This window comes from Battus philenor, unplaced genomic scaffold, assembly GCF_028537555.1.
Source record: "Battus philenor isolate CCGP_79_NKW_IND1 unplaced genomic scaffold, ilBatPhil1.0.hap1 SCAF_90, whole genome shotgun sequence".
Taxonomy (NCBI): domain Eukaryota; kingdom Metazoa; phylum Arthropoda; class Insecta; order Lepidoptera; family Papilionidae; genus Battus; species Battus philenor.
The window spans coordinates 1-14,871 of record NW_027181760.1 but is presented as its reverse complement, the minus strand read 5'-3'; the positions used below and the strand labels follow the sequence as shown (position 1 = coordinate 14,871).

General features: G+C 20.0%; 3 pseudogenes; 1 reads left to right on the top strand and 2 right to left on the bottom strand.

The window, feature by feature from the left end:
• Window positions 1-4,074: 4,074 nt before the first annotated feature.
• Window positions 4,075-5,582, top strand: LOC137932538 (ATP synthase subunit a-like; annotated as a pseudogene).
• Window positions 5,583-6,394: 812 nt separating this feature from the next.
• On the bottom strand, window positions 6,395-7,518 carry LOC137932539 (NADH-ubiquinone oxidoreductase chain 5-like; annotated as a pseudogene).
• A 3,252-nt stretch (window positions 7,519-10,770) lies between these two features.
• LOC137932540 (NADH-ubiquinone oxidoreductase chain 1-like) lies at window positions 10,771-12,679 on the bottom strand (annotated as a pseudogene).
• Between the last annotated feature and the right edge of the window lie 2,192 nt (window positions 12,680-14,871).

Here is a 14,871-nt window from a genome sequence, read left to right as displayed (position 1 = left end):
CCTTTTAAATTTAATTTATTTTTCTTACTTAATATAATTTATTAACCATTGCTCATTAATTTTTTATAAATATAAAAATTAATAAATTAAAAATAAGCTAAATTTAAGCTTTTGGGTTCATACCTCAAATATAAAGGTAATTCCTTTTTTTTAAAAATAAAGTGCCTGAAAAAAAGGATTATTCTGATAGGATAAATAATGTAGAATTCTACCTTTATTATATTTTATAGAATCAAACTATATCTAATAATATCAAAAATTATTGTGCTTCTTACACTAAAATATAAATATTAATAATTGAATTTTTAGTTCTTTATAATCCCCCTATTATAAATTTTCCTAAATATTAATTCAAATAAAATATTTTTTTATTTTATTCTATTTTTTAGAACTTTAATTTCCATTTCTTCTAATTCTTGGCTTGGATGTTGAATTGGACTAGAAATTAATTTACTTAGATTTATCCCCCTTATTTCTAATTCTAAAAATCTTTTATCTTCTGAAGCAGCTTTAAAATATTTCCTTACTCAAGCAATTGCTTCTATTAATTTTTTATTTTCAATTTTAATTAAAATAATTATAATTAAAAGATTTGAAATTAATTATTTTTTATCTATTATAATTAATTCTTCTATATTAATAAAAATAGGATCAGCCCCTTTTCATTTTTGATTTCCCAATATTATTGAAGGATTATCATGATTTAATTGTTTTATTATTATAACTTGACAAAAAATTTCCCCCATAATTTTATTGTCTTATTATATAAATTATAACTTTTTAATTATAATTATAATTCTCAATGCTATTATTGGTGCTTTAGGAGGATTTAACCAAACATCTTTACGAAAACTTATATCTTTTTCATCAATTAATAATTTAGGATGAATATTAGCAGCTTTAATAATTAGAGAAAACTTATGAATATTTTATTTAATTTTTTATTCATTTTTAATTAGAATTATATGCTTTTTATTTAATTTTTTAAATGTTTACTTTATTAATCAATTATTTATTATTAACATAAATTCTTTAATTAAAATTTCTTTCCTGATTAATTTTTTATCATTAGGAGGATTACCACCATTTTTAGGTTTTTTCCCTAAATGAATTATTATTAATTTTTTATTAAATAATCAACTTTTTTTTATTACTTTTATTTTTATTATAATAAGTTTAATTTTATTATTTTATTATATTCGAATTGTTTATTCATCACTAATATTTAATTATCTAAAAATAAAATGATTTAAATTTTTTTCTAAAATTAACTCATTATTTATTATTAATTTACTAAGTATAATTTCTTTACTAGGAATAATCTTAAGAACTTTTTTTTTTATGTAAGGTTTTAAGTTATATAAACTAATAATCTTCAAAATTATAAAAAAAGAAATTCTTTAAGCCTTAGTAAAAAAAAAATTACTCCTTAAAATTTGCAATTTTACATCATTATTGACTATAAGACTTAATTAATAAAAGAGATTATTTCTCATAAATAAATTTACAATTTATCGCTTATATTTCAGCCATTTTATTAGCGAAAATGACTATATTCTACTAATCATAAAGATATTGGAACATTATATTTTATTTTTGGAATTTGAGCTGGAATTTTAGGCACTTCTTTAAGTTTATTAATTCGAACTGAATTAGGAAATCCTGGCTCTTTAATTGGAGATGATCAAATTTATAATACTATTGTTACAGCTCATGCTTTTATTATAATTTTTTTTATAGTTATACCAATCATAATCGGAGGATTTGGTAATTGATTAGTCCCTTTAATATTAGGAGCTCCTGATATAGCCTTTCCTCGAATAAATAATATAAGATTTTGACTTTTACCCCCTTCTTTAACTTTATTAATTTCTAGAAGAATTGTTGAAAATGGAGCAGGCACAGGATGAACAGTTTACCCCCCTCTTTCTTCTAATATTGCACATAGAGGCAGATCAGTTGATCTAGCTATTTTTTCCTTACACTTAGCAGGAATTTCTTCCATTCTAGGAGCAATTAATTTTATTACAACAATTATTAATATACGAGTTAATAACATATCTTTCGATCAAATACCTTTATTTGTATGAGCAGTAGGTATTACAGCTTTATTATTACTTCTATCTCTCCCTGTTTTAGCTGGAGCTATTACTATACTTCTCACAGATCGTAATCTTAATACTTCTTTCTTTGATCCTGCTGGAGGAGGAGATCCTATCTTATATCAACATTTATTTTGATTTTTTGGCCATCCTGAAGTTTATATTTTAATTTTACCTGGATTTGGAATAATTTCTCATATTATTTCTCAAGAAAGAGGTAAAAAAGAAACTTTTGGTTGTTTAGGAATAATTTATGCTATAATAGCAATTGGCCTTTTAGGATTTATTGTTTGAGCTCATCATATATTTACAGTAGGAATAGATATTGATACTCGAGCTTACTTTACCTCAGCCACAATAATTATTGCCGTACCTACGGGAATTAAAATTTTCAGTTGACTCGCCACTTTACATGGAACACAAATTAATTACAGTCCTTCTATTTTATGAAGTTTAGGATTTATTTTTCTTTTCACTGTTGGAGGATTAACTGGTGTAATTTTAGCAAATTCATCTATTGATGTTTCCCTTCATGATACTTATTATGTAGTAGCTCATTTTCATTATGTCTTATCTATAGGAGCTGTATTTGCAATTATAGGGAGGATTTATTCACTGATATCCTTTATTTTCAGGTCTTTCCCTTAATCCTTTTCTTTAAAAATTCAATTTTTTACAATATTTATTGGAGTAAATTTAACTTTTTTTCCTCAACATTTTTTAGGATTAGCAGGAATACCTCGTCGATATTCTGATTATCCTGACAGTTTCATTTCTTGAAATATCATTTCCTCTTTTGGCTCTTATATTTCTTTATTATCTATAATAATAATAATATTAATTATTTGAGAATCAATAATTAATAAACGAATAATTTTATTCTCCCTTAATATATCATCTTCTATTGAATGACTGCAAAATTTACCTCCAGCAGAACATTCTTATAATGAACTTCCTATTTTAAGAAATTTCTAATATGGCAGATTATATGTAATGGATTTAAACCCCATTTATAAAGGATTATCCTTTTTTTAGAAATGGCAACCTGATCTAACTTTAATCTCCAAAATGGAGCATCTCCCCTAATAGAACAAATTATTTTTTTTCATGATCATACTTTAGTTATTTTAATTATAATTACTATTTTAGTTAGATATTTAATGATTAACTTATTTTTTAATAATTATATTAATCGATTTTTACTAGAAGGTCAAATAATTGAACTAATTTGAACAATCATTCCAGCTATCACCCTAATTTTTGTAGCTTTACCTTCTCTTCGTCTTTTATATCTATTAGATGAACTTAATAATCCATTAATCACCTTAAAATCTATTGGCCATCAATGATATTGAAGCTATGAATACTCTGACTTTAATAATATTGAATTTGATTCTTATATAATTCAATATAATAATTCAGAAATAAAAAATTTCCGTTTATTAGATGTTGATAATCGTATTGTCTTACCTATAAATAATCAAATTCGTATTATAATTACAGCAACAGATGTAATTCATTCGTGAACTATCCCTTCTCTAGGAGTTAAAATTGATGCTAATCCTGGTCGACTCAATCAAGGAAATCTTTATATTAATCGCCCAGGAATTTTTTATGGTCAATGTTCTGAAATTTGTGGATCAAATCATAGATTTATACCTATTGTAATTGAAAGAATTTCTATTAAAAATTTTATTAATTGAATTAATAATTATTCTTCATTAGATGACTGAAAGCAAGTATTGGTCTCTTAAACCACTTAATAGTAAATTAGCAATTACTTCTAATGAAAGAATTAGTTAAATTTATAACATAAATATGTCAAATTTATATTATTACTAAAGTAATATTCTTTTATTCCTCAAATAATACCCATTAATTGAATTTTATCTTTTTTTTTTTTTATTTGTATCTTTATTTTATTTAATATTATAAATTATTATATTTTTTTAAATAAAATAATTTTAATAATAATCAAAATAAAAATATTAAAAAAAATTTTAACTGAAAATGATAAGTAATTTATTTTCAATTTTTGATCCTTCAACTAATTTATTTAATCTACAATTAAATTGAATTAGAACCTTTATTGGTTTAATTATTATTCCATATTCATTTTGATTTATTCCCAATCGTAAATTTGTTTTTTGAAATTTAATTCTTAATAAATTACACAATGAATTTAAAACTTTATTAGGTCCTAATAGATTTAATGGATCAACTTTTATTTTTATTTCATTATTTTCTTTTATTTTATTTAATAATTTTTTAGGACTATTTCCTTATATTTTTACTAGAACAAGTCATTTAACAATTTCTCTCTCTATCTCCCTTTCATTATGATTAAGATTCATACTATATGGTTGAATTAATAATTACCAACATATATTTATTCACATAATTCCTCAAGGAACTCCTAGTATTCTTATACCTTTTATAGTATTAATTGAAACAATTAGTAATATTATTCGACCAGGAACATTAGCAGTTCGACTAACTGCTAATATAATTGCAGGTCATCTTCTTCTTACATTATTAAGAAATACTGGAATTAATATACCTTCCTATATATTAATTTTTCTAATTTTTATTCAAATTTTATTATTAATTCTTGAATCAGCAGTTGCAATTATTCAATCTTATGTAATTTCTATTCTTAGAACATTATATTCTAGTGAAACTAATTAATGACAATACACAATAATCACCCTTACCACTTAGTAGATTTTAGTCCTTGACCTTTAACAGGATCCATTGGAGTAATAACTTTAGTTACAGGAATAATTAAATGATTTCACAATTTTAACATAAATTTAATAATTTTAGGCTACATAATTATTTTATTAACAATATATCAATGATGACGAGATATTTGTCGAGAAGGTACTTTCCAAGGTAAACATACTTTATTTGTATCAAAAGGTTTACGATGAGGAATAATTCTTTTTATTATCTCTGAAGTATTTTTCTTTATTTCATTTTTTTGAGCTTTTTTTCATAGTAGTCTTTCACCTAATATTGAAATTGGGGCAATATGACCTCCCTTTAGAATTATCCCATTTAACCCCTTTCAAATTCCATTATTAAATACAATTATTTTAATTACCTCAGGAATTACAGTCACCTGAGCTCACCATGCAATTATAGAAAATAATTTTTCTCAAATAACTCAAGGATTATTTATTACTATTATATTAGGAATTTATTTTTCTATTCTACAAGCATATGAATATTTTGAAGCTTCTTTTTCTATTGCAGATAGAATTTATGGTTCTACTTTTTTTGTAGCAACAGGATTTCATGGACTTCATGTAATTATTGGAACAATTTTCCTTTCTATTTGTCTTATCCGTCATTTAAATTTCCATTTTTCTAATAATCATCATTTTGGATTTGAAGCAGCAGCATGATATTGACATTTTGTTGATGTAGTATGATTATTCCTTTATATTTCAATTTATTGATGAGGAAACTAATTTATTTATATAATATATTTAGTATATTTGACTTCCAATCAAAAAGTTTAATTTAATTTAATATAAATAATTAATTTATTATTAACATTAACTATTATAATTATATTAATTTCTAATATTTTAATACTTTTATCCTTAATCTTATCAAAAAAATCATTTATAGATCGAGAAAAAAATTCTCCATTTGAATGTGGATTTGATCCCAAATCTTCTGCACGAATACCATTTTCTCTTCATTTTTTTTTAATTACTATAATTTTTTTAATTTTTGATATTGAAATTGCATTAATTTTCCCTTTAATTAATTGTTTTAACTTAGTAAATTTTTCTACAATAATAAAAATTAGATTTTTTTTTTTAATTATATTATTAATTGGACTTTATCATGAATGAAATCAAAATATACTTAATTGAACAAATTAGGATTATAGTTTATAAAAAACATTTGATTTGCATTCAAAAAATATTAATTTTTAATTTATCTTAAATAAGAAGCAAATATTGCATTTAATTTCGACTTAAAAGAAAGAGTTAATAACTCCTTATTTAAATAATTAATTGAAACCAAAATAGAGGTATATCACTGTTAATGATATTATTGAATAAAAAATTCCAATTAAATTATGAAATATAAAAATTAAGCTACTAACTTAAATTATAGTGGTTAATAACCATTAATATTTCTATTTATATAGTTTATTATTAAAACATTACATTTTCATTGTAAAAATAAAAAAAAATTTTTTATAAATATTTAAAGATTTAATAATCTCCCTAATATCTTCAATATTATGCTCTTTTTATAAGCTATTTAAATTAATTAAATTAAAAATATTAAATATATAATTAATATTCATAAAATAAAACTAAATAAATAAATTTTAAAATTATTTATTTGATAAAAATTATAGTAAACAGAATAATTTTTAATAATATCAAATATACCTTGACCTCTATAAATTTCTCTTCATCCCATATCAATATTTTTTATAATATTTTGACCTAATTTTAAAAAATAATAATTTAAACCATAAGTAGATAAATTAGGTATAAATCATATTAAACATAAAAAATTTCTTAAACTATAAGTTATTAAAAATTTATTCACAGAATAAATTTTTATATTTCTAATTAAATATCCTATTAATAATCCTAATATTCTTACATAAATTACTATTATTTTTATATTAAAAGGTAAATAAATTATATAAGGATAATTAAAAATTAATCAACTTAATATTCTTCCTACTACTAATCTTATTCCTAATAATATAAATATTCTCTTTAATATTATATAATCCTCATCATATAAATTATAAACTACTAATAAATTATAATCATTAATTATTAAATAAAATAATAAACGAATAGTATAAAATATAGTTAAACCAGTAGAAAAATAATATATAAAAAAAAATTAATATATTTAAATTTCTTATACTAACTATTTCTAAAATTAAATCCTTTGAATAAAATCCAGCTAAAAAAGGAATACCGCATAAAGCTAAATTAGAAATATTTAAACATAATGAAGTTAAAGGAATATAAAATCTAATTCCTCCTATATAACGAATATCTTGAATATCATTTATTATATGAATAATAACACCCGCACATATAAACAATAAAGCCTTAAACATAGCATGAGTTAATAAATGAAAAAAAGCTAAATCAGCTAATCCTATTCTTAAAATTCTTATTATTAATCCTAATTGTCTTAAAGTAGATAAAGCAATAATTTTTTTTAAATCAAATTCATAATTAGCAGAAATACCAGCCATAAATATAGTTAACCCTGATAAAACTAATAAAAACTTTAAAAAAATTATATCAACTAACATCATATTAAATCGAATTAATAAATAAACGCCAGCAGTAACTAAAGTAGAAGAATGAACTAAAGCCGATACTGGAGTAGGAGCTGCTATTGCTGCAGGTAATCAAGATCTAAAAGGAATCTGAGCTCTCTTTGTTATAGCTGCAATAATTAATAAAAATCTAATAAATTTTATTATAAAATCATTATTTATAAAATTTAAATAAAAAATATAATTTCATCTACCATAATTTATTATTCAAGCAATAACCATTAAAATTATTACATCTCCAATACGATTAGATAAAGCAGTTAATATTCCTGCATTATAAGACTTAATATTTTGATAATAAATTACCAAACAATATGAAACTAAACCTAACCCATCTCATCCTAAAAAAATTCTAATTATATTAGGTCTAATAATCAATAAAACTATCGATAATACAAATAATAAAACTAAAATAATAAATCGATTTAAATTTAACTCTGAATGTATATATCTTCCTCTATAATAAATTACAGAAGAAGAAATTATTAAAACAAATATTAAAAATAATAAAGATATTCAATCCAATAAAATAGACATTACTACTCTTATAGACCTAAAAGAAATAATTTCCCACTCTAAAAATAAAGTTAAATTCTCCATAATAAAATATATTATAAAAAAAAAACTTATTATTCTAAAAAAAAATAAAAAAAAAAATCTAATAAAACAAATAGAATATCTTTTAATGATTTAAAATGAAATTTCATATTTTTGACTCCACAAATCAATATTTTATATTTAAATTATTTAAATAAAATCAAATAAAAAAATAATCAATTTTTAAAACTAAAACATTAAGAGGTAATCAATGTAATATTAATATTAAATATTCCCGTGATACCCCTGTATAAAATCTATAAATTCCTAAATTATATTTTCCATGTTGTGTATAAGAATATAAATATAATCTATAACCAGCTCTAAAAAAAGAAATCATAATCAAAGTAATTATTGATAATCAAGATCATCCTACTACTCTATTAATTAATCTAATCTCTCCCATTAAATTTATTGAAGGTGGAGCTGCTATATTTGAGGATATTAATAAAAATCACCACAATCTTATCGAAGGTATAAAATTTATTATCCCCTTATTAATATATAATCTTCGTCTTTGTAAACGTTCATAATTAATATTAGCTAAACAAAATATTCCTGAAGAACATAAACCATGACCAATTATTATAATATAAGAACCTACATAACCTCAGTAATTTATAGTTATAATACCACAAATCACTAATCTTATATGGGCTACTGACGAATAAGCAATTAAAGATTTCATATCAACTTGACAAAAACAATTTAATCTAATAAATAAACCACCTAATAATCTAATAACTACTCAAATAAAATTAAATTTTATTCCAATTTTTTGAAAAAGAATTATAATTCGTAAAAGTCCATAACCTCCTAATTTTAACATAATTCCAGCTAAAATTATTGAACCTGAAACCGGAGCCTCTACATGAGCCTTAGGAAGTCATAAATGAACAAAATATATAGGTATCTTTACTAAAAAAGCCAAAATTATTGATAAATATAATAAAAAATAATCTATTCTAAAAAATTTATAAAAATATATAATTATATAATTTAAGTTATGAAAAATAAAAAAAATTCCTATTAATATAGGTAAAGAAACAAATAAAGTATAAAATAATAAATAAGCTCCTGCCTGAATTCGTTCAGGTTGATAACCCCATCCAATAATTAATAATAAAGTAGGAATTAATCTTCTTTCGAAAAATAAATAAAATAAAAATAAATTTATTACACTAAAAATTAAATATAATATAATTAATAAAATTAAAACATTAAATAAAAAAAAATTTGAGTAAAATTTTATTTTATTCAAATTTTCTCTTGCTATAATTATCAATAAGCAAATTCAAATTCTTAATAAAATTAACCCATATGAAATTAAATCACAACCTATTATATATCTTAAATTTCTAAAATTATAAATATTAATACTTAAATTTATAAATAAAAATATAATCACTATTATTATTATTTGAACCATTCAAAATATATTTTTTAAAAAACATAAAGGAATTATAAAAATTATTATAAATAAAAATTTTATCATTTTATAATAAATTAAATCTTTGAAAATAATCATTACCATGAGTACGAATTATAGAAACTAAAATTGATAAACCTAAAGCTCCTTCACATACTGAAAATAATAAAAAAACTATTATTATATAAGTATCATTTTCTATATTATTAAAAGTAATAACAAAAAAAAAAAAAAATTCTTAAAACAATAAATTCTAAACTTAATAAAACAATTAATAAATGTTTATGTTTAGAGGCAAAAATTATATTCCCAAAAATAAATATAATTAAAATAACTATTATCATATTTATTATCATTAGTAGTTTTTATAGTTTAAATAAAACATTGGTCTTGTAAATCAAAAATAAGTCTTTTTCTTTAAAAACTTCAAAGAAAAAGAATTTCTTTATCTATAATCTCCAAAATTATTATTTTTATTAAAATATTCTTTGATATCATTAAAATTTTTATTTCATTAATAATTATATTATTTTCTTTTATTATATTATTTTTAAATCATCCTTTATCAATAGGATTAATAATTCTTATTCAAACTTTACTTACTTGTATACTATCTGGCATATTATTAAATACTTATTGATTTTCCTATATTTTATTCCTAGTATTTTTAGGAGGATTATTAGTTTTATTTATTTATGTTTCTAGAATTGCCTCCAATGAAATATTTAATATTAATATTTATTTAAAAAATATTTTTCTATTTTTTTCTATTATTATTTTCTTTATTTCAATAATATATATATATAATATAAATTGACTTAATTTCTTCTTCAATTATGAAATAAATGATATTCTTAATCCTTATATTTTTTTTAATAATGAAAATAAAATTAATTTATCTAAATTATATAATAATCAAACATATTTTTTAATAACAATAATAATTATTTATTTATTTATTGCACTCGTAGCAGTAGTAAAAATTACAAATATTTTTTTCGGCCCACTTCGTTCATCTAATTTCTAATGATAAATAAATTTTCAACCTTACGAAAAACCCATCCTTTACTTAAAATTATTAACAGTTCATTAATTGATCTTCCTTCTCCTTCTAATATTTCCATTTGATGAAATTTTGGATCTCTTTTAGCTTTATGTCTTATTATTCAAATTTTAACAGGTTTATTTTTAACTATATATTATACAGCAAATATTGAAATAGCATTTTATAGTGTTAATTATATTTGTCGAAATGTAAATTATGGTTGATTAATTCGAACATTACATGCCAATGGAGCTTCTTTTTTTTTTATTTGTATTTATTTACATATTGGACGAGGAATTTATTATGAATCTTTCAATTTAAAATTTACTTGAATAATTGGAGTTATTATTTTATTTGTTCTAATGGCAACTGCATTTATAGGATATGTTTTACCATGAGGACAAATATCTTTTTGAGGAGCTACTGTTATTACAAATCTTCTTTCAGCTATTCCTTATTTAGGAACTATATTAGTAAATTGAATTTGAGGAGGATTTGCTGTAGATAATGCTACTCTAACTCGATTTTATTCTTTCCATTTTTTATTTCCTTTTATTATTCTTATATTAACAATAATTCACCTTTTATTCTTACATCAAACAGGATCTAATAATCCATTAGGAATTAATAGTAATTTAGATAAAATTCCTTTTCACCCATTTTTTACATTTAAGGATTTAATTGGATTCATTATTTTAATTTTATTATTAACTCTTTTAACTTTAACTAATCCTTATTTATTGGGAGATCCAGATAATTTTATTCCTGCTAATCCATTAGTAACTCCTATCCATATTCAACCTGAATGATATTTCTTATTCGCTTATGCAATTTTACGATCTATTCCTAATAAATTAGGAGGAGTAATTGCTTTAGTTATATCTATCTTAATTTTAATTATCTTACCATTTACATTTAATAAAAAAATACAAGGAATTCAATTCTATCCTATTAACCAAATTATTTTCTGAATTATAATTATTACTATTTTTTTATTAACTTGAATTGGAGCACGACCAGTTGAAGACCCTTACATTATTACTGGCCAATTATTAACTATTATATACTTTTCTTATTTTATTATTAATCCTATTATTAATAAATTTTGAGATAACTTAATTTTTAATTAATACTTAAATTAATGAGCTTGTATAAGCATTTGTTTTGAAAACTTAAGAAAGAATACTTATTCTATTAATTTATACTAAAAATATTATTTAATTTAAAAAAATTTTTACCCCAATAAAAAATAATAAAAAATTTAATGAAATAGGTAAATACCCTTTTCAAGATAAATATATTAATTTATCATAACGATATCGAGGTAAAGTTCCCCGCACTCAAATAAATAAAAAAGAAATAAAAACTAATTTTAAATAAAAAATTAATCTAAGCCTATAACCTCCTATATATATTAAAATAAATAATAATCTTATGAATAAAATTCTAGAATATTCTGCTAAAAAAATTAAAGCAAATCCCCCTCTTCTATACTCAATATTAAACCTGATACTAATTCTCTTTCCCCTTCAGCAAAATCAAAAGGAGTTCGATTAGTTTCAGCTAATCTTGACGATATTCAACATAATCTTAAAGGAATTATTAAAAATAAAAATCAAATTATTTCTTGGTAAAAAAAAAATAATATTAAATTAAAATCTATAATTAAAATAATTCTTGATAATATAATTAAAGCTAATCTAACTTCATAAGAAATAGTTTGAGCAACTGCTCGTAAACCTCCCAATAAAGCATAATTAGAATTAGAAGATCATCCAGCAACCATAACAGTATAAACTCCTAAACTAGTACAACATAAAAAAAATAAAATTCCTAAATTAAATCTAATTATATTAAAATAATAAGGAATTAATATTCATAATATTAAAGAAATAATAAATCTAATAACAGGAGAAAAATAATAAGATATATAATTAGAATAATTAGGAAAAGTATGCTCCTTAGTAAATAATTTAATAGCATCAGAAAAAGGCTGTAAAATTCCTATAAAACCAACTTTATTAGGTCCTTTTCGAATTTGAATATAACCTAAAACTTTACGTTCTAATAAAGTTAAAAAAGCAACCCCTACTAAAACACCAATAATTATAATTAATATTCCAATAATAAATAATATTATATCTTTTAGTATCATTTACTATATATATATAAATAATTATATATTCATGACTTCTAAAATCATTACATTTTTTCTGCCAAAATAGTTATTAATTTATTAATAACATTCATTTTATAAAAATTATTTTTAATATTTGATCCTTTCGTACTAAAATATTATATTTTTCTAAAGATAGAAACCAACCTGGCTCACACCGGTTTGAACTCAGATCATGTAAGATTTTAATGATCGAACAGATCAAAAATTTTAAACTTTTGCATTTAAATTTTATCTTAATCCAACATCGAGGTCGCAAACTTTTTTTCTTATAAGAACTAAAAAAAAAAATTACGCTGTTATCCCTAAGGTAATTTTTTCTTATAATCATTATTAATGGATCATTAAATCATAAATTAATGTTAAATTTTAAAAAAAGTTATTTTAATTTTTCTATCACCCCAATAAAATAATTTAATTAATTCTAATTTTAAAATTTATATATTAATAATTAATTAATTAAATTATAAAACTCTATAGGGTCTTCTCGTCTTTTAAAATTATTTTAACTTTTTAATTAAAAAATTAAATTTTATTAATTAAGTAGAGACAGTTTATATCTCATCCAATCTTTCATACAAGTCACCAATTAAGAGACTATTGATTATGCTACCTTTGTACAGTCAAAATACTGCAGCCCTTTAATAATTTATCAGTGGGCAGATTAGACTTTATATTATTTTCAAAAAGACATGTTTTTGATAAACAAGTGAATATAAATTTTTGCCTAATTCCTTTACTTAATTTTTAATAAATATAAATTTATTATCTACATTTTAATATACTAATTTTATCATTATAATTAATTTTTATTTAATTATAAATTATTTTTTTATAAAAAATTAAATATTTAATTTTAAATTTTAAAATAAATTAAATTATTTATAAAAAATTATAATTTATTAACAATATAAATTCTAAAATTTTAAATTATAAATTTAATTTATATATTATAATATTTTATTTTAAAGCTTATCCCTTAAAATATTGAATATTTTTTAATAAAAATTTAATTAATAAAAATTATATAATAAAATATTTTAAATTAAATTTTTTTCTAAAAAAACTAGATATATTTAAAAACGATTAACATTTCATTTCTAATTAATTATTAAAAATAATTATTCAACATTAACTTTTATAATTAATTAACTCTTTTAAATTCGAGAATTTTTTTCATAAAAAATTTTATTAATAAACTCTGATACACAAGATACAATAAATTAAATTTACTTTTATTTTGATTAATTTTCAAATATTTAAAATTTATTTTACAATACTAATTCACTATAAAATTTTTAATTTTTTCTTTATAAATACTTTAACCCCCATTAAATATCTATATTTTAAAAATTTTTTTATTATTTTTTATTTATTAATTTTTCCCCCTCAAATTAATTATTAATATAATATCTTTTCAATGTAAATGAAATACTTTTTCAAGCTCTAATTTGTTCTTTCTAGAAACACTTTCCAGTACCTCTACTTTGTTACGACTTATTTCAATTTATAAATGAAAGCGACGGGCAATATGTACATATTTTAATTTAAAATCATTTTATTAAACTAAATAAAATTACATTTAAATCCACCTTCCAATATTTTTTAAAAAATATTATCCATTTAATTATTTCTTATTGTAATCCATTATATTCTTAATTATAATCTGCATCTTGATCTGAGTTAAATTTTTATTTAAATTTTAAAATATTATTTTTATAAAAAAATATTTTTTTAACAACGATATACAAAATTAAATAATTAAGTAAATTTATTCGTGGATTATCAATTAATAAACAGATTCCTCTAAATGAACTAAAATACCGCCAAATTATTTAAGTTTTTATAAATAATTATATACTATTTTAGCATTTTAAATTTAATTTTTAATAATAGGGTATCTAATCCTAGTTTTTGAAAAAATTTAATAATTCATATTTTATAATGAAAATTTTAATTTATTAAAATTTCACTTAATAATTAATTATTTATTTTCTTTAAAATAATATTAATTATATACTGATAAAATTTAAATTATTTTTTGTATAACCGCAACTGCTGGCACAAAATTTGTTAATAATTTATTAAATAATACTAAATCTTAATTTCTTAAATTTTTAATTTTAATTACTACTATATTTTAATTTTAAAATTATTAAAATAATTAAAAATTAACAC